This window comes from Salmo salar, unplaced genomic scaffold, assembly GCF_965601325.2.
Source record: "Salmo salar unplaced genomic scaffold, fSalSal1 ptg000257l, whole genome shotgun sequence".
Classification (NCBI taxonomy): domain Eukaryota; kingdom Metazoa; phylum Chordata; class Actinopteri; order Salmoniformes; family Salmonidae; genus Salmo; species Salmo salar.
Window position 1 is genome coordinate 3,466,914 of NW_027675339.1, and position 20,806 is coordinate 3,487,719.

The following is a 20,806-nucleotide window of genomic DNA, read 5'->3' on the forward strand; positions in this document are numbered from 1 at the left end:
TCAAATAGCCCTTACACAGCCTGGAGGTGTGTTGGGTCATTGTCCTGTTGAAAAACAAATGATAGTCACACTAAGTGCAAACCAGATGTGATGGAGTATCACTGCAGAAAGATTACAGGTAACTTATTAGATATTTTGTAGTCATGTTGTGCGAGTTGGAACCAATGTTTTTCTGGATCAAACGCGCCAAATAAATGGACATTTTGGAGATATAACGATGGAATTAATCGAACAAAATGACCATTTGTTATGTTTATGTGACATATTGGAGTGCCAACAGAAGAAGATCTTCAAAGGTAAGGCATGAATTATATCGTTGTTTCTGAGTTTTGTGTCGCGCCGGGCGGTCTGAAATATGATTGTCTGTGTTTGTTTGATGGGGTGCTGTCCTCAGATAATCGCATGGTTTGCTTTCACCGTAAAGCCTTTTTTGAAATATGACACCGTGGCTGGATTAACAAGAAGTCAAGCTTAAATTTGACATATTGCATGTGTATTTTCAAGAATGTTAAATATACTGCTCAAAAAAATAAAGGGAACACTTAACAATGTAACTCCAAGTCAATCACACTTCTGTGAAATCAAACTGTCCACTTAGGAAGCAACACTGATTGACAATAAATTTCACATGCTGTTGTGCAAATGGAATAGACAACAGGTGGAAATTATAGGCAATTAGCAAGACACCCCCAATAAAGGAGTGGTTCTGCAGGTGGTAACCACAGACTACTTCTCAGTTCCTATGCTTCCTGGCTGATGTTTTGGTCACTTTTGAATGCTGGCGGTGCTTTCACTCTAGTGGTAGCATGAGACGGAGTCTACAACCCACACAAGTGGCTCAGGTAGTGCAGCTCATCCAGGATGGCACATCAATGCGAGCTGTGGCAAGAAGGTTTGCTGTGTCTGTCAGCGTAGTGTCCAGAGCATGGAGGCGCTACCAGGAGACAGGCCAGTACATCAGGAGACGTGGAGGAGGCCGTAGGAGGGCAACAACCCAGCAGCAGGACCGCTACCTCCACCTTTGTGCAAGGAGGAGCAGGAGGAGCACTGCCAGAGCCCTGCAAAATGACCTCCAGCAGGCCACAAATGTGCATGTGTCTGCTCAAACGGTCAGAAACAGACTCCATGAGGGTGGTATGAGGGCTCGATGTCCACAGGTGGGGGTTGTGCTTACAGCCCAACACCGTGCAGGACGTTTGGCATTTGCCAGAGAACACCAAGATTGGCAAATTCGCCACTGGCGCCCTGTGCTCTTCACAGATGAAAGCAGGTTCACACTGAGCACATGTGACAGACGTGACAGTCTGGAGACGCCGTGGAGAACGTTCTGCTGCCTGCAACATCCTCCAGCATGACCGGTTTGGCGGTGGGTCAGTCATGGTGTGGGGTGGCATTTCTTTGGGGGGCCGCACAGCCCTCCATGTGCTCGCCAGAGGTAGCCTGACTGCCATTAGGTACCGAGATGAGATCCTCAGACCCCTTGTGAGACCATATGCTGGTGCGGTTGTCCCTGGGTTCCTCCTAATGCAAGACAATGCTAGACCTCATGTGGCTGGAGTGTGTCAGCAGTTCCTGCAAGAGGAAGGCATTGATGCTATGGACTGGCCCGCCCGTTCCCCAGACCTGAATCCAATTGAGCACATCTGGGACATCATGTCTCGCTTCATCCACCAACGCCACGTTGCACCACAGACTGTCCAGGAGTTGGCGGATGCTTTAGTCCAGGTCTGGGAGGAGATCCCTCAGGAGACCATCCGCCACCTCATCAGGAGCATGCCCAGGCGTTGTAGGGAGGTCATACAGGCACGTGGAGGCCACACACACTACTGAGCCTCATTTTGACTTGTTTTAAGGACATTACATCAAAGTTGGATCAGCCTGTAGTGTGGTTTTCCACTTTAATTTTGAGTGTGACTCCAAATCCAGACCTCCATGGGTTGATAAATTGGATTTCCATTGATTATTTTTGTGTGATTTTGTTGTCAGCACATTCAACTATGTAAAGAAGAAAGTATTTAATAAGATTATTTATTTCATTCAGATCTAGGATGTGTTGTTTAAGTGTTCCCTTTATTTTTTTGAGCAGTGTATTTACAATTCTGTAGTTTGAATTTGGTGCCCTGCACTTCACTGGATGTTGGCCAGGTGGGAGGCTACCGTCCTACGTACCCTAGAGAGGTTTAAATAGCCATCAAGTCAGCAAAAGGGAATATGTTCCATCATCCATGTTTATTAACATTAGTTCAAATTGTCCACTGATATTGGTGTAATTTCTCACCCCTTTTGGCTGTATGAAAGTTAATTTCCCCTCAGACACACACATTTGTTCTTTGTTATTACCCGAGCCACTGCCTGTTCAGCCTGCTATCATCCAGAAGGCGAGGTCAGTACAGGTGCATCAAAGCAGGGACCGAGAGACAGAAGCTGTTTTTCAATCTCAAGGCCATCAGACTGTTAAATAGCATCACTAACACAGAGGCTGCTGCCTACAAACACAGACTTGAAATCATTAGTCACTTTAATAATGTTTACATATCTGGCATTACTCATCTCATATGTATATACTGTATTCTACACTATTCTACTGTATCTTAGTCTATGTATTACTCATCTCATATGTATATACTGTATTCTATACTATTCTACTGTATCTGTCTATGTATTACTCATCTCATATGTATATACTGTATTCTATTCTACTGTATCTGTCTATGCAGCTCTGACATTGCTCGTCCATATATTTATATATTCTTATTCCATTACTTAGATTTGTGTGTATTAGGTATTTGTTGTGAAATTGTTAGATATTGCAGCACTGTGGGAACTAGGACAAGCATTTCGCTACACCCACAATAACATCTGCTGAACCCCTGTATGTGACCAATAAGATTTGATTTATTATGAAGGTAATTTGTGTAGAATGTATTTTCCCCACTCATTCACCCCATCTCTTTACATTGCTTATGCATATTTAGTGGTCTGACTGTGTCCAGACTATGTCAAAGGCCCTTCCTGGTAGATCTGAACCTAATGCAGCTTGGAGTGATCGGATGACAGAAGTCACATGTAGGTGCCAGGTGTAACTGAGGCTGTAGATGCTCCATATCCATTACTTTGAGTGTTTTATATAATATGACTAAATGTGTTTCTGTGTTGCAGGGACAGTAAATAAATGGAACAGCAAGGCCACAGAACATGACATAAGCAGAGCTGTGGGAGACCACTTCAAGCCCCTGGTAGAGCCGGGGGTGGTGTTTACCACTCCACCACGCCTTCAGCAGGCTGGAAAAGTGGGATTGATCTGGTTGATCCATTTGTTTGTTTCGGTTTGCAGTAGTTGAATCCTTTGACGTATTGTTGAATTAAACATTTATCTTCAACAAATGCACTAGGTTGGTTGAAAAGTGATACTAAATGTACAGACCAGCACTATTTTAACATAGTGGGAGATTTACTGAATTTATACTTTTTTCATAATAAGATGGACCAAGATACGTATTGGTTTAGCAAGAGTCTGTTGATTGTCAGTCATTGGGTTAATTTCTTTTGCAATATGTTCAAATCAAGCTTTATTTATACAGCACATTTCAGACATGGATGCTTCACAGGAAAAAAAATAAAACAATGAAAATAAACAGAAATATTTACCACAACAAACATAAGATTAACAACTGAAAGACGAATTAGCATTCTAAGGAAAATCCATTGATTAAAATATTAATTGGATGCAACATCCAACACAAAATATAAGCATGTTTTTAGGAGGGGCTCTGAAAGACACTATGGGGGTGTCCACTGAAAGTTGACTAGTAACAACAACTGGGACATAAAAGACACCCACCATGAGACCCACTAAATCTGCCCAAGAAGAGACAAACAAAAGAAAAACCCACACCAAACTTAAAGACAGGAAGCAAACCAAAAAGGTGGAGCAACTAAAGGTGTTGACTCTCCACATGTATCAAGACAACTGGAGCACTGGGCCAGACACTCTTAAATAGAACCTGGACCAGCTCAGGTAAAACACCTTCCTACCAACGAGATGGACAAGCCAGCTCAGGTGAAACACCTTCCCATATATTCCTTCCCTATATACACAATATACACAAACATCTCCCACAATAATCATATTACTTGTAATTTTTTAAACAAGCTCCTTAAACTGCACAAGCAGCAATAAATCACTGATATCGATTAGGGGGGAAATCAGGTTGTACGTGATGTTGAAACTAACACAACTAAAAAACACATGGAAATGGGAGATATATTTTACCTCACTGGTTAGAGGACAACCTGCAGAAGACAGTCAGCTACATTTTGGAGTGATACATTTAAATTTAGGGGTCGCTAAACAAAGGAACACAACATTTATGTCATCACTCATCGATATCATGCTAAAATCAATTGTGTGAGAGGAGGGAGATGAGGTTGCACGTCCTGTTAAACTAACAGCTCAAAATCCACATGGAATATGGGAGTAATGTGTACATCCCTGGTTAGAGGACAATTTGTAGAAAACAGCTAGCTACATTTTGAAGTGTTGCATTTTGATTCCAGTGGGTCACCAACATGGTAATTGTAACAGCTCTTTTTGTGTTAGTCACTTTTTATTAAATCACATAAATAGTAACTCTTCCATTTCAGAGCCTGGATTTTCCCCCTGAGGCTAATATCCATATCATGTTGAAATCAATAGAACAGGGGACAAACGTTTAGGGTTCTACATTGTGACATCATTAAAATACTCCTACTAAAATGTTAAAACATTCTACATTGTGACATTAATTCATTGATATCATGAAACAACTCATTCATGAATTTTCTGATGTTTGATCAGATGTCTTTTATCAGAGTATCTCTTGTTACATTGATCACAGCTATAAGGTTTCTCTCCTGTGTGTGTTCTCTGGTGTAGAGTCAGAGTGCTAGATGTAGTAAAACTCTTCCCACATTGATCACAGCTATAAGGTTTCTCTCCTGTGTGTGTTCTCTGGTGTTGAGTCAGAGTGCTAGATGCAGCAAACCTCTTCCCACATTGACCACAGCTATAAGGTTTTTCTCCCGTGTGTGTTCTTTGGTGTATCTTCAGTTTGCCAGATTGAACAAAACTCTTGCCACATCGAGTACAGCTATAGGGTTTCTCTCCTGTGTGTCTTCTCTGGTGCATCTTCAGTTCTCCAGATTGAACAAAACTCTTGCCACATCGAGTACAGCTATAAGATTTCTCTCCTGTGTGTGTTCTTTGGTGTACAATAAGATGGCTAGATGTATCAAAACTCTTCCCACATTGAGTACAGCAATAAGCTTTCTCTACTGTGTGGCTTCTCCGATGAATTTTAATGCCTGATGAGGTGAATCTCTTCCCACAGTCAGAGAGGTTAATTATCTTCCCTGTGGGTCTCTGCTGGTGTTTCTTGAGGAGTTCTGATCTAGAGAGACTCTTCTCTGCCTCATCAGCATCATGAGGTTGTTGAGGCTCCCCAGAGGATCCACGATAGTCACGTCTCTCTCCTGTGTGAATGACAAAGTCATACAGATGGTTAAAGGCCCACAACAGCAGAAATCCACTGTAAAAGGTCATGCCAACAGCGTAGCCATGATGTTGAACAACAATTGACATCTGTAATGAATGTAATGATTACTTGACATTTGTCTTAAAATGAGCAACAATAGTCATATTTTGTCTTGTTTTCACATTAGTAGTAACATCTAAGATTGGAGGCCCTTTTCTATGTTTGCTGGTGAGAAAAGATGTTTGCTCAGGGGAGTAACCTCCATTACCAGGTTGCTTATGAGTTCATTTCACACTACTTTGGATTATAATTGTCAGGCTCGCTTGAATCTCCTGCTTAATATAATGTTTGTGTCGTCATCGCAAATCAACCGCTTTGTACTTAAACACTTCAACCAGTAAAATGCTCTTTGGCTTTTCCATCAGCCTGACAATGAGGGTTTGTACACTGTTTGCCAAATTGGCCCATAACTTCACCTAACAACAAATATAGACCTACTGTTGGACCCATAACTTCACCTAACAATAACATAGACCTACTGTAGGACCCATAACTTCACCTAACAATAACATAGACCTACTGTAGGACCCATAACTACACCTAACAACAAATATAGGAAAATAGCTCTGTGTGTTGAACAATAGCCTATCCATCAAGGAACAGTTCTCTACACATTATGAGCTAAGTATCTCCGTTTCCAAACGGACTAACGAGACCCTACAGTAAATCAAGCAGACAATAATACATTATAAACATCAATTTGTTAGGGATGTTGGATCCAACGTGGAGCACGGCATAACTGTCTTTACCAGAGTAATGAATGAAGAAGCACTTTGGTTGTTGTTGCATGTCGTGATGTTTGTAATTTGACTGGCATTCAGAAAAGTATTTCCTGGATCTTCTGATAGTTGATCATGTGACTGTAACTAAACATCTACAGTATTAAGTATTATGTGTAATTATTGAAGAACTGCGTTAATGACAGTATCCATTTGAGTGTTGTCAATAAAGCTAAGATTAAAAAAAAAAAAAAATTTATTTCACCTTTATTTAACCAGGTAGGCTAGTTGAGAACAAGTTCTCATTTACAACTGCAACCTGGCCAAGATAAAGCAAAGCAGTGCGACAAAAAAAAACAGAGTTACACGTTGGATAAACAAACGAACAGTCAATAACACAATACAAAAATCTATATACAGTGTGTGCAAATGAAGTACGGAGGCAAGGCAATAAATAGACCATAGTAGTTAAGTAATTACAATTTAACACTGGAGTGATAGATGTTCAAGTAGAAATACTGGTGTGCAAAAGAGCAAAAAAACGTAAATAAAAACATGGGGATGAGGTAGGCAGTTGGATGGGCTATTTACAGATGGGCTGTGTACAGCTGCAGCGATCGGTAAGCTGCTCAGATAGCTGATGCTTGAAGTTAGTGAGGGAGATATAAGTCTCCAACTCCAGCGATTTTTGCAATTCGTTCCAGTCATTGGCAGCAGAGAACTGGAAGGAAATGCGGCCAAAGTAGGTGTTGGCTTTGGGGATGACCAGTGAGATATACCTCCTGGAGCGCGTGCTATGGGTGGGTGTTGCTATGGTGACCAGTGAGCTGAGTGAAGTCGGCCTAGCAAAGACTTATAGATGACCTGGAGCCAGTGGGTTTGGCGACGAATATGTATACCAGGTCGATTAGAAAGGCCTGCTCGCAGAAGTGTTCTAGGGAGCATTTGACAGTGATGAGGGGTGGCCGTTTGACCGCAAACCCATAACGGATGCAGGCGATGAGGCAGTAATCTCTGAGATCCTGATTGAAAACAGCAGAGGTGTATTTGGAGGGCAAGTTGGTCAGGATAATATCTATGAGGGTGCCCATGTTTACAGATTTAGGGGTTGTACCTGGTGGGTTCCTTGATAATTTGTGTGAGATTGAGGGCATCTAGCTTGAATTGTAGGACGGCCGGGGTGTTAACCTCACTAGGGTAGGGGGCACTGTTTTCACCTCTGGATGAAAAGCGTGCCAAAGTAAACTTAGTAGATTTGGATAGAAAACACTCTAAAGTTTCCAAAACTGTTAAAATAATGTCTGTGAGTATAACAGAACTGATATGACAGGCGAAAACCTGAGAAAAATACAACCAGGAAGTGGGATTTGTTGTTGTTGTAGTTTTCCAATGACTGCCTATACAGATTCCATTGACTTAGGTCTCAAATATCATTTCCTATGGCTTCCACTAGATGTCAACAGTCTTTACAAATAGTTTCAGGCTTGCATCCTGAAAAATGAGAGAGTAAGACCACTCTGAATGAGCGCACCTTTCTTGTTTACCTTTTATATTGACGACGTTATTGTCCGGTTGAAATGTTATATATTATTTAGGCTAAAAACAACCTGAGGATTGATTATAAACATCGTTTGACATGTTTCTACCAACTTTACTGATACTTTTAGGATTTTTCGTCTGGCTGTTGTGATTGCCTTTGAGCCTGTGGATTACTGAACAAAACGCATGAACAAAACGGAGGTTTTTGGATATAAAGAGAGACTTTATCGAACAAAACAAACATTTATTGAGTAAATGGGAGTCTTGTGAGTTGCAACGATATGAAGATCATCAAAAGTAAGTGATTCATTTTATCGCTATTTCTGACTTGTGTAACTCCTCTACTTGGCTGGTAACTGTTACTAATGATTTGTCTGCTGGGCGCTGTTCTCAGATAATCGCATGGTATGCTTTCACGGTAAAGCCTTTATGAAATCTGACACCGTGGTTTGATTAACAAGAAGTTAATCTTTAAACCGATGTATAACACTTGTATGTTTTATGAATTCTTATGAGTATTTCTGTTTTTGAATTTGGTGCTCTGCAATTTCACTGGATGTTGGCCATGTGGGACGGTAGCGTCCCACACCCCCTAGAGAGGTTAACCTCTTATGGCTAGGGGGCAGTATTTTCACGGCTGGATAAAAAACGTACCCGATTTAATCTGATTATTAGTCCTTTTAAGTCCTATTAGTTCTTATTAGTCTTAAAATAATTGTTATGCTTTTTGTGAACGTTTATCGTGAGTAATTTAGTAAATTGTTAGTAAATTCCCCGGAAGTTTGCGGGGGGTATGCTAGTTCTGAACGTCACATGCTAATGTAAAATGCTGTTTTTGGATATAAATATGAACTTGATTGAACAAAACATGCATGTATTGTATAACATAATGTCCTAGGTGTGTCATCTGATGAAGATCATCAAAGGTTAGTGCTGCATTTAGCTGTCTTTTGGGTTTTTGTGACATTATATGCTAGCTTGAAAAATGGGTAGTCTGATTATTTCTGGCTGGGTAGTCTGCTGACATAATCTAATGTTTTGCTTTCGCTGTAAAGCCTTTTTGAAATCGGACAGTGTGGTTAGATTAACGAGAGTCTTGTCTTTAAATAGCTGTAAAATAGTCATATGTTTGAGAAATTGAAGTAATAGCATTTCAAACGTTTTGAAAACCCCCTAGAGAGGTTAAGCATATCCCAGTTTAGGTCACCTAACAGAACAAACTCTGAAGATAGATGGGGGCCAATCGATTCACATATGGTGTCCAGGGCACAGCTGGGAGCTGAGGGGGGTCTGTAACAGGCAGCAACAGTGAGAGACTTATTTCTGGAGAGATTCATTTTTTTAATTAAAAGCTCGAACTGTTTGGGCTTAGACCTGGAAAGTATGATAGAACATTGCAGGCCATCTCTGCAGTAGATTGCAACTCCTCTCATTTTGATGGAAAATGTTGTAGTTGGGGATGGAAATTTCAGAATTTTTGGTGACCTTCCAAAGCCAGGATTCAGACACGGCAAGGACATCAAGGTTGGCGGAGTGTGCTAAAGCAGTGAGTAAAACAAACTTAGGGAGGAGGCTTCTGATGTTAACATGCATGAAACCAAGGCTTTTACGGTTACAGAAGTCAACAAATGAGAGCGCCTGGGGACACACAGGGCCTGGGATAACCTCTACATCACCAGAGGAGTAGGGTGAGGGTACGGCAAAAGGCTTTCAGAACTGGTCGGCTCCCTCTAGTCAGGTTATAGTGATGACTGGCTCCCTCCCTCTAGTCAGGTTATAGCGATGACTGGCTCCCTCCAGTCAGGTTATAGTGATGACTGGCTCCCTCCAGTCAGGTTATAGTGATGACTGGCTCCCTCCAGTCAGGTTATAGTGATGACTGGCTCCCTCCAGTCAGGTTATAGTGATGACTGGCTCCCTCCCTCTAGTCAGGTTATAGTGATGACTGGCTCCCTCCCTCTAGTCAGGTTATAGTGATGACTGGCTCCCTCCCTCTAGTCAGGTTATAGTGATGACTGGCTCCCTCCCTCTAGTCAGGTTATAGTGATGACTGGCTCCCTCCCTCTAGTCAGGTTATAGTGATGACTGGCTCCCTCCCTCTAGTCAGGTTATAGTGATGACTGGCTCCCTCCAGTCAGGTTATAGTGATGACTGGCTCCCTCCAGTCAGGTTATAGTGATGACTGGCTCCCTCCAGTCAGGTTATAGTGATGACTGGCTCCCTCCAGTCAGGTTATAGTGATGACTGGCTCCCTCCAGTCAGGTTATAGTGATGACTGGCTCCCTCCAGTCAGGTTATGTTGACGACTGGCTCCCTCTAGTCAGGTTATAGTGATTTTGGGGCTCCCGAGTGGCGCAGCGGACACTGCATCTCAGTGCTTGAGGCTTCACTACAGACACCCTGGTTCAAATCCAGGCTGTATCACAACCGGCCGTGATTGGGAGTTCCATAGGGCGGCGCACAATTGGCCCAGCGTTGTCCGGGGTAGGCAGTCATTGTAAATAAGAATTTGTTCTTAACTGACTTGTCTAGTTAAATAAAGGTTACATTTAAATACATTTAAAAAATAGAGTTTCATGACAAACCATTTTTTACAAATCCGGCAAGGCACCAATTTTGAGAAGGGTTTAAAACAAAGGTTTCAAACCAATTCATGAATGTAATTGAATCTAGGTATGTCTTGCCTTTAATGTAATGGCATGAAAAACAATTGGCTGAATATTATACAATGACTTAACAGCTCTAATAATTTGCCTCCACAGGAAATCTACACTGGCAATTCTAGAATATACTATATAGCCCAGAAACCTGGTTAAACTATCATTATGACATCATGGATGAATTCTAGAATATACTATATAGCCTAGAAACCTGGTTAAACTATCATTATGACATAATGGATGAATTCTAGAATATACTATATATCCTAGAAACCTGGTTAAACTATCATTATGACATCCTGGATGAATAAATTTGAGTGGTTACACTCCTCCTTCCCCCATCCCTCAGCTGTTTACCAAACCAAGCCTCTGGGCAGCCATTTTGTTACTGTTGAAAAAACCCACACAACCCAGCAATCTGCCGTTCATACAAGAACAAAACTGTAATTCCACCACTGTTTTGGTTATAAGATGATTATGGGGTTGGAGAAATGTAACTACTTTCAAATTCATAGACAGACCTATGGATGCAAGGACTGACCATCCATGATATCAACATTATAGTTTTAACTATGTTGAGGCTATACAGTGTTGGTTTACATTTCTAAACATTGGAGTAAAAAAAAGCTTATTTGGGGTTCTGATGGGGTACAACAGTTGAACTAAGCTCATGAGGCATGTGTTATATTCTTCAAGAATCAATGGTTATACATAAATAATTTTAAAAGTCTAAATATGGATGTAGCTGTTGAATATTTCCGCTTTAACACCACACATCAGTTCAACAACTGCAGAGTTTGTGCCTCTGTATTTAAGACAGTACTTACTAGTGTTAATCAGGGAACGGTTTCTCAAAACCATCTTATGGCTAAGTTCACCGTTAGAACCATTGGACGTCTTAAGATGCGTTTGGGAAACCGGGCCCAGATGTCCAGTTTCCTCCTCGATCGATGTAACAGTCATCTCCCCCTCTTCCTCTTTCACTCCATAAACTGCATCCTCCTCTTCTTTTACTGTAACATCCTCCTCCTCTTTCACTCTGAACGAGTCTTTTTCTTCTTTCACAGTAACGGCCTCACCCTCTACTTCTTGTTTTACTGTGATGTCCTCATCTTCTTTAGCAGGAGGAGAGTAGCTCAGTGACCGCATGGTTGGACAAGTTAGCTAGCTAGGCTAATGCTAACTTAACCAGCCCGCTAGCTGAATAATAACAACAACACCGTAAATATGAAATTAAAACGGATAACTAACTAGACGACAGAAGTGGGTTTAAAACACAGTGGCTAATATACACTAAAGCGTCTAATGAGCTTTATTGGTTCGGCTATTTTGTCTAGCAAGCTACCGAGGAGGCTTAATAACTGTTGCTGCTGTTGAAAGAAGAGTTCCGTCCACTACATTATACGTCACACCAACAGCATCGCCTTAAATTCCCAGACCGCCATCTGCTGACTGGAGTGGGTAACGCAGTTGAGTAAAACGTTTATTTTATTTTCTGACAAAAAGTTAAAGGGGAGGAAGCGTTCGTTTTTACTCACCCGTGTAACAACACAGTGTGCTTAAAGACTTACTAAGCTAGTTGTAGTCACGATCTGGTTCCCTATAAGGACAAACAGTTATGTTTTTGCGTTGTTACACATTTCTTAAACTTATTTCCGGATATCTTCTAAACTACCCACAATGCACTATGTGCTACAGAGTTTGTATGCTAGCTCGGTATCTAGCTCCAGCTTGTAAACGTCAGCCACACCTCATGCTTTCATATACTGTGTGGTTGTGATATCTAGTGGGAACGCATTAGCACGGTAGACTCTGCTGCCTTGTTGTCAGTAGGGATGTTACTTTTGATACCGGAGCTACGAGGCCTGCGTTCAAATCGATAAGCAGTAAACTTCAAAGCAGTGTACCGATGCCTGTATCACTTTATCAGCAGCACGTCATCAATGACGTCTGAAGCTTCATTTCATCAAACAACCACCTGATTGGTTTGGTATTGGGCTTGTTCGACATTGCAGGCGACTGCAGACTGACTGATCTACAAATCCCCTGTTGCTGCTGTTGAAAGAAGCGTTCCGTCCACTACATTATACGTCACACTAACATCACCTTAAAGCCCCACATGATGTATTGTTACACCATGTAAGATCAGTATAGACCTAGTCTGTTCATTATATACATCTACATGATGTATAGTTACACCATGTAGGAGCAGTATAGACCTAGTCTGTTCATTATATACATCTACATGATGTATTGTTACACCATGTAGGAGCAGTATAGACCTAGTCTGTTCATTATATACATCTACATGATGTATTGTTACACCATGTAGGAGCAGCATAGACCTAGTCTGTTCATTATATACATCTACATGATGTATTGTTAGTCCATGTAGGAGCAGTATAGACCTAGTCTGTTCATTATATCCATCTACATGATGTATTGTTACACCATGTAGGAGCAGTATAGACCTAGTCTGTTCATTATATACATCTACATGATGTATTGTTACACCATGTAGGAGCAGTATAGACCTAGTCTGTTCATTATATACATCTACATGATGTATTGTTACACCATGTAGGAGCAGTATAGACCTAGTCTGTTCATTATGTATATCTACATGATGTATTGTTACACCATGTAGGAGCAGTATAGACCTAGTCTGTTCATTATATACATCTACATGATGTATAGTTACACCATGTAGGAGCAGTATAGACCTAGTCTGTTCATTATATACATCTACATGATGTTTTGTTACACCATTTAGGAGCAGTATAGACCTAGTCTGTTCATTATATACATCTACATGATGTATTGTTACACCATGTAGGAGCAGTATAGACCTAGTCTGTTCATTATATACATCTACATGATGTATTGTTACACCATGTAGGAGCAGTATAGACCTAGTCTGTTCATTATATACATCTACATGATGTATTGTTACACCATGTAGGAGCAGTATAGACCTAGTCTGTTCATTATATACATCCACATGATATATTGTTACACCATGTAGGAGCAGTATAGACCTAGTCTGTTCATTATATACATCTACATGATGTATTGTTACACCATGTAGGAGCAGTATAGACCTAGTCTGTTCATTATATACATCTACATGATGTATTGTTACATCATGTAGCAGCAGTATGGAGGTCAGTGGGGGACAAAATTGTTGACACCCTTGATAAAGATGAGATAAACGACTCTATTAAATAAATAATTAAAATACTGAGCTATATTGTATGTAAAAAATAAAGAAATTATATTATTTTATACTAATAGAATTGCTCAGAGAAAGAGATTTAGTTTAACATGTAATTCTCAAAAGGCTGGGGTCTGAATTATTGCCTCCCATGTTTTCAATACTCCAGCACCCTCCCCTTGGGAGGATAACGACACTGAAATGTTTAATGAGATTAGAGAACACATTGGGTGGGATCTTAGACCCTTCCTCCATACAGAATCTCTCCATGTCCTTGATTTATTTAGTCTGCGCTTGTGGACTGCCCTGTTCAATTCAAACCACAGGTTTTCAATGGAGTTCAAGTCCGAAGACTGAGATGGCCATTAAAAATGTTGATTTTTGTGCCCAATTAACCATTTCTTTGTGGATGTTGATGTGTCTTGCTGGAAGATCCTCTTATGGCCAAGTTTCAGCCTCCTAGCAGAGAGGTAACCAGGTTTTGGGCTAAAATATCCTGGTTGTGGGTAAAGTTTATTTATTTATTTTATACAGTAATTTTAGCTCATCTTTATCAAGGGTATCAATAACTAGGTGCTTATTTTGATATCTAGTTATTTGACTGAATCAGAAATACAGATGTGGAGTAGAGGTTAAGTTTGTTTTAAATTCTCATAAAAAACTGAACTAATCAAACAACACTTGTTGCTCTTTGTACGTGTTGATATAATATTCATATTTAATGGAGAGGAAAAAAACGTTTCCCTAAACTGCTTTATAATATTATAATTCAATGAAGAATAAAAATAGTTTTCCCTCCTCAACTGCGTTTCCTCCCTCCAGACAACAGATGGCGATATGTGTCTTTCAGGCGATGTTTCTAGTGTGACGTATAATCTAGTGGACGGAACTCTTCTTCAACAACTGCAGCCACCTCGGTAGCTCGCTAGCCGACAAAGTCGGCACAATCAAGTTCTTTAGACAATTTCGTGGTTTAATTGCCATTTTGCTTTAAACATACTTATGTGGAAACAACTAGCTACCCCATTAAATTTAATATTTACGTTGTAAGTCAACTAGCTGGCTGGTTAAATTAGCACTAGTCTAGTCGCTAATGCTAACTAGCTATTATCTCCGACCATGAGTTCACTAAGCTACTCTCCTGCTAAAGAAGAGGAGGTCTGCTGGACGGAGAAAGAAGCTCTCGTCAAAGAGGAGGAGGAAGAGGAGGCTGTTACAATACAAAAACAAGTAGAGGGTGAAGCTGTTACAGTGAAAGAAGAAGAGAAAGACGTTACAGTGAAAGAAGAGGAAGACGCCTTCAGAGTGAAAGAGGAGGAGGATGTTACTGTGAAAGAAGAGGAGGAAGATGCAGTTTTTGGAGTGGAGGATGAAGTGAAAGAAGATGAAGACGTTTTTGAAATTAAGGCTGAAGAGGGGTCAATTACTGTCAATGATGAAGAGAAGACTGGAGAACTGATTAACATTAGTAAATACAGTGAGTACTATCTAATAAAACAGGGCCATTGATCTGATTAACACCAGTAAATACAGTGAGTACTATCTAATAAAACAGGGACATTGATCTGATTAACACCAGTAAATACAGTGAGTACTATCTAATAAAACAGGGACATTGATCTGATTAACACCAGTAAATACAGTGAGTACTATCTAATAAAACAGGGACATTGATCTGGTTAACACCAGTAAATACAGTGAGTACTATCTAATAAAACAGGGACATTGATCTGATTAACACCAGTAAATACAGTGAGTACTATCTTATAAAACAGGGACATTGATCTGATTAACACCAGTAAATACAGTGAGTACTATCTTATAAAACAGGGACATTGATCTGATTAACACCAGTAAATACAGTGAGTACTATCTAATAAAACAGGGACATTGATCTGATTAACACCAGTAAATACAGTGAGTACTATCTAATAAAACAGGGACATTGATCTGATTAACACCAGTAAATACAGTGAGTACTATCTAATAAAACAGGGACATTGATCTGATTAACACCAGTAAATACAGTGAGTACTATCTAATAAAACAGGGACATTGATCTGATTAACACCAGTAAATACAGTGAGTACTATCTAATAAAACAGGGACATTGATCTGATTAACACCAGTAAATACAGTGAGTACTATCTAATAAAACAGGGACACAAACCATTTTGAGAACTTGTTCTCAACTGGCCTACCTGGTTAAATAAAGGTAATATATATATAGTAACTTTATTGACAACACCCAAATGGATACTGTCATTAATGTGGTTCTTCAATAATTACACATAATTCATAATACTGTAGCTGTTTAGTTACAGTCACATGTTCAACTATCATCAGCTGATCCAGGAAATCATTTTCTGAATGACAGTCACATGACAAACATCAGGACATGCAACAACAACCAAAGTGCTTCTTCATTCATTACTCTGGTAAAGACAGTTATGCCGTTCTCCATGTTGGATCCAACATCCCTAACAAATGTATGTTTATAAAGTGTTATTGTCTACTTGATTTACTGTAGGGTCTCGTTAGTCTGTTTGGAAACAGAGATACTTAGCTCATAATGTGTAGAGACCTGTTCCTTGATGGATAGGCTATTGTACAACACACAGAGATATTTTCCTATATTTGTTGTTAGGTGAAGTTATGGGTCCTACAGTAGGTCTATGTTATTGTTAGGTGAAGTTATGGGTCCTACAGTAGGTCTATGTTATTGTTATGGGTCCTAGAGGACACTATGTATGTCATGCAACAACAACCAAAGTGCTTCGTTCATTACATAGGTATGTTTGTTGTTAGGTGAAGTTATGGGCCAATTTGGCAAACACTGTACAAACCCTCATTGTCAGGCTGATGGAAAAGCCAAAGAGCATTTTACTGGTTGAAGTGTTTTTTACGTACAAAGTGGTTGATTTGCGATGACGACACAAACATTATATTAAGCAGGACATTCAAACGAGCCTTACAATTATAATCCAAAGTAGTGTGAAATGAACTCATAAGCAACCTGGTAATGGAGGTTGCTCACCATTTTTGCTCCAGGCAGATATACTACATCCATAACTAGTGGTTTCCTCATTACCAGATATACTACATCCATAACTAGTGGTTTCCTCATTACCAGATATACTACATCCATAACTAGTGGTTTCCTCATTACCAGATATACTATATCCATAACTAGTGGTTTCCTCATTACCAGATATACTACATCCATAACTAGTGGTTTCCTCATTACCAGATATACTACATCCATAACTAGTGGTTTCCTCATTACCAGATATACTACATCCATAACTAGTGGTTTCCTCATTACCAGATATACTACATCCATAACTAGTGGTTTCCTCATTACCAGATATACTATATCCATAACTAGTAGTTTCCTCATTACCAGATATACTACATCCATAACTAGTGGTTTCCTCATTACCAGATATACTACATCCATAACTAGTGGTTTCCTCATTACCAGATATACTACATCCATAACTAGTGGTTTCCTCATTACCAGATATACTACATCCATAACTAGTGGTTTCCTCATTACCAGATATACTACATCCATAACTAGTGGTTTCCTCATTACCAGATATACTACATCCATAACTAGTGGTTTCCTCATTACCAGATATACTACATCCATAACTAGTGGTTTCCTCATTACCAGATATACTACATCCATAACTAGTGGTTTCCTCATTACCAGATATACTACATCCATAACTAGTGGTTTCCTCATTAGCAGGGAGGAGTTTCTGCAATCAAATTGCCCTCGTGCCGCAATTTTAGCAAACACAGAAAAAGGCCTTTATTGGAGACCAAAAGTCGTCTGGCACACTGCTTAGAGTTTCAACAACATGAATAACTTATTTCTAGCCTACAATCATCGATGTTACTACTAATGTGAAAACAAGACAAAATATGACTATTCTTGCTCATTTTAAGACATTTGTCCAACAATTTTAACATTCATTACAGACGTCAATTGTTGTCCAACATCATGGCTCCGCTGTTGGCATCACCTTTTACGGTGGATTACCGCTGTTGTGGGCCTTTAATCATCTGTCTGACTTTGTTGTTCACACAGGAGAGATACTTAACTATCGTGGATCCTCTGGGGAGCCTCAACAACATCATGATGCTGAAGAGGCAGAGAAGAGTCTCTCCACATTAGAACACCTCAATAAACACCTGCAGAGATCCACAGGGAAGAGAACTCACTGCTGCTCTGACTGTGGGAAGAGATTCACCTCATCAGGCATTAAAATTCATCAGAGAACACACACAGGAGAGAAACCTTATAGCTGTGATCAATGTGGGAAGAGTTTTAGTCAATCTGGCCATCTGATATCACACCAGAGAACACACACAGGAGAGAAACCTTGTAGCTGTGGTCAATGTGGGAAGAGTTTTGGTCGATCTGACTCTCTGACTCAACACCAGAGAACACACACAGGAGAGAAACCTTATAGGTGTGATCAATGTGGGAAGTGTTTTGGTCAATCTGGCCATCTGGTATCACACCAGAGAATACACACAGGAGAGAAATCTTATATCTGTGGTCAATGTGGGAAGAGTTTTGCTGCATCTCGCAGTCTGACTCTACACCAGAGAACACACACAGGAGAGAAATCTTATAGCTGTGATCAATGTGGGAAGAGTTTTAGTCAATCTGGCTCTCTGACTCTACACCAGAGAATACACACAGGAGAGAAATCTTATAGCTGTGATCAATGTGGGAAGAGTTTTAGTCAATCTGGCTCTCTGACTCTACACCAGAGAATACACACAGGAGAGAAACCTTATAGGTGTGATCAATGTGGGAAGAGTTTTGGTCGATCTGGCTCTCTGACTCTACACCAGAGAATACACACAGGAGAGAAACCTTATAGGTGTGATCAATGTGGGAAGAGTTTTGGTCAATCTGGACATCTGACTCAACACAAGAGAACACACACAGGAGAGAAACTTTAACTGTGGTCAATGTGACAAGAGATACTCTGATAAAAGACATCTGATCAAACATCAGAAAATACATGAAGGAGTTGTTTCATGATATCAATGATATGTCACAATGTAGAATGTTTTAACATTGTAGAAGGAGTATTTTAATGATGTCACAATGTAGAACCCTAAACGTTTGCCCCCTGTTCTATTGATTTCAACATGATATGGATATTAGCCTCAGGGGGAAAATCCAGGCTCTGAAATGGAAGAGTTACTATTTATGTGATTTAACAAAAAGTGACTAACAAAAAAAGAGTTGTGTTATACTTACCATGTTGGTGACCCACTGGAATCAAAATGCAACACTTCAAAATGTAGCTATCTGTTTTCTACAAATTGTCCTCTAACCAGGGATGTACACATTACTCCCATATTCCATGTGGATTTTGAGCTGTTAGTTTAACAGGACGTGCAACCTCATCTCCCTCCTCTCACACAATTGATTTCAACATGATATCGATGAGTGATGACATAAATGTTGTGTTCCTTTGTTTAGCGACCCCTACATTTAAATGTTTCACTCCAAAATGTAGCTGACTGTCTTCTGCTGGTTGTCCTCTAATCAGTGAGGTAAAAGACATCTCCCATTTCCATGTGTTTTTTTAGTTGTGCTAGTTTCAACATCACGTACAACCTGATTTCACCCTTAATCGATATCAGTGATTTATTGCTACTTGTCAAAACAACAGTGTTTCTGGTGCTTGTGCAGTTTATAAGGAGCTTGTTTTTAAAAAGTAATATGATTATTGTGGCAGATGTTTGTGTATGTAGCACATGTTATGTTTAGGTTTTCAATTTATCACAAACTGTTTCTGCATATTGGTTATTGATTTGTACATGTTAAAACTGTGTTTTGACATCGGGGCTATCCCACCTAGAAAAATGTCATTGAAAATACCTTGAAAAAAGGACTATGCAACCAAATATTTATTTATGCAACCAACTGACAATTTTTGGTACAATTATATTGACATTGTTGCCCTGCTATTAGAATATCAGGGTTCATTCTCAGATGTGCCAACCCAAATGTACTAGAGCATGACATTGGGGACTGGGCCCCGATCCAACAACATGCCTATTTAGTGAACCCTGAGAAGAGAGAGAAGCTCGAAATGAGACATGTCCCTGGTAAGGACAACTTGGTTGCTGATTGTGGGCAGTTAATAAGTTTTGCGTTAGCCAGTGCCATTGATTACAATTTATTTTGACTGGTTTTTTGGCGATGAGTTTTATCTCTTATTCTTTTCCGTATTTTTCGTTCCAAGGGGACCAGAGTTCTAGAAGCTAGTGGGGGAAAAAAATATAAAAAATGTGTTCCAGAAGCGTTTTAGGAAGACAAGGTTTTTTTCTTGTTTTTAATTGATGACAGCCAGTAGACACCATGTTTATATTGTAGAAGGTGAAGCATTGTAGTTGATTATAATGTGAAATGGAAGTTGTTTTCTGTTGGTGGTAAGCATTCTATTAAGGTGTTAGTCTTTGGTTTTTCCATTTTGTTTTGAGGTTGGACTTTAGCACGTCTAGCTCGTTAGCACGTCTAGCTCGTTAGCACGTCTAGCTCGTTAGCACGTCTAGCTCGTTAGCACGTCTAGCTCGTTAGCCCGTCTAGCTCGTTAGCACGTCTAGCTCGTTAGCACGTCTAGCTCGTTAGCACGTCTAGCTCGTTAGCACGTAGGACGCACTGATTGGTGTCACCTCGTTAGTCAGTATGTGTTACACCTGTGCTGGCTTGTCCATCTCGTTAGTGGGAAGGTGTTTCACCTGAGCTGGTCCAGGTTCTATTTAAGAGTGTCTGGCCCAGTGCTCCAGTTGTCTTGATACATGTGGAGAGTCAACATCTTTAGTTGCTCCACCTTTTTGGTTTGCTTCCTGTCTTTAAGTTTGGTGTGGGTTTTTCTTTTGTTTTCCTCTTCTTGGGCAGATTTAGTGGGTCTCATGGTGGGTGTCTTTTAGCTCCCAGTTGTTGTTACTAGTCAACTTTCAGTGGACACTGAGAGAGCAAAACTGCAACTTTGTTATAATACTTTTATTGCATCAAATGGTTGTTTGATGCAACAGAATAGAGGGTTCTTAGAACTATTG

At 40.1% G+C, this 20,806-nt stretch overlaps 1 pseudogene; it reads left to right on the plus strand.

The window, feature by feature from the left end:
* The first annotated feature begins 90 nt into the window (after window positions 1–90).
* LOC145867237 (uncharacterized) lies at window positions 91–18,812 on the plus strand (annotated as a pseudogene).
* Window positions 18,813–20,806: the final 1,994 nt, after the last annotated feature.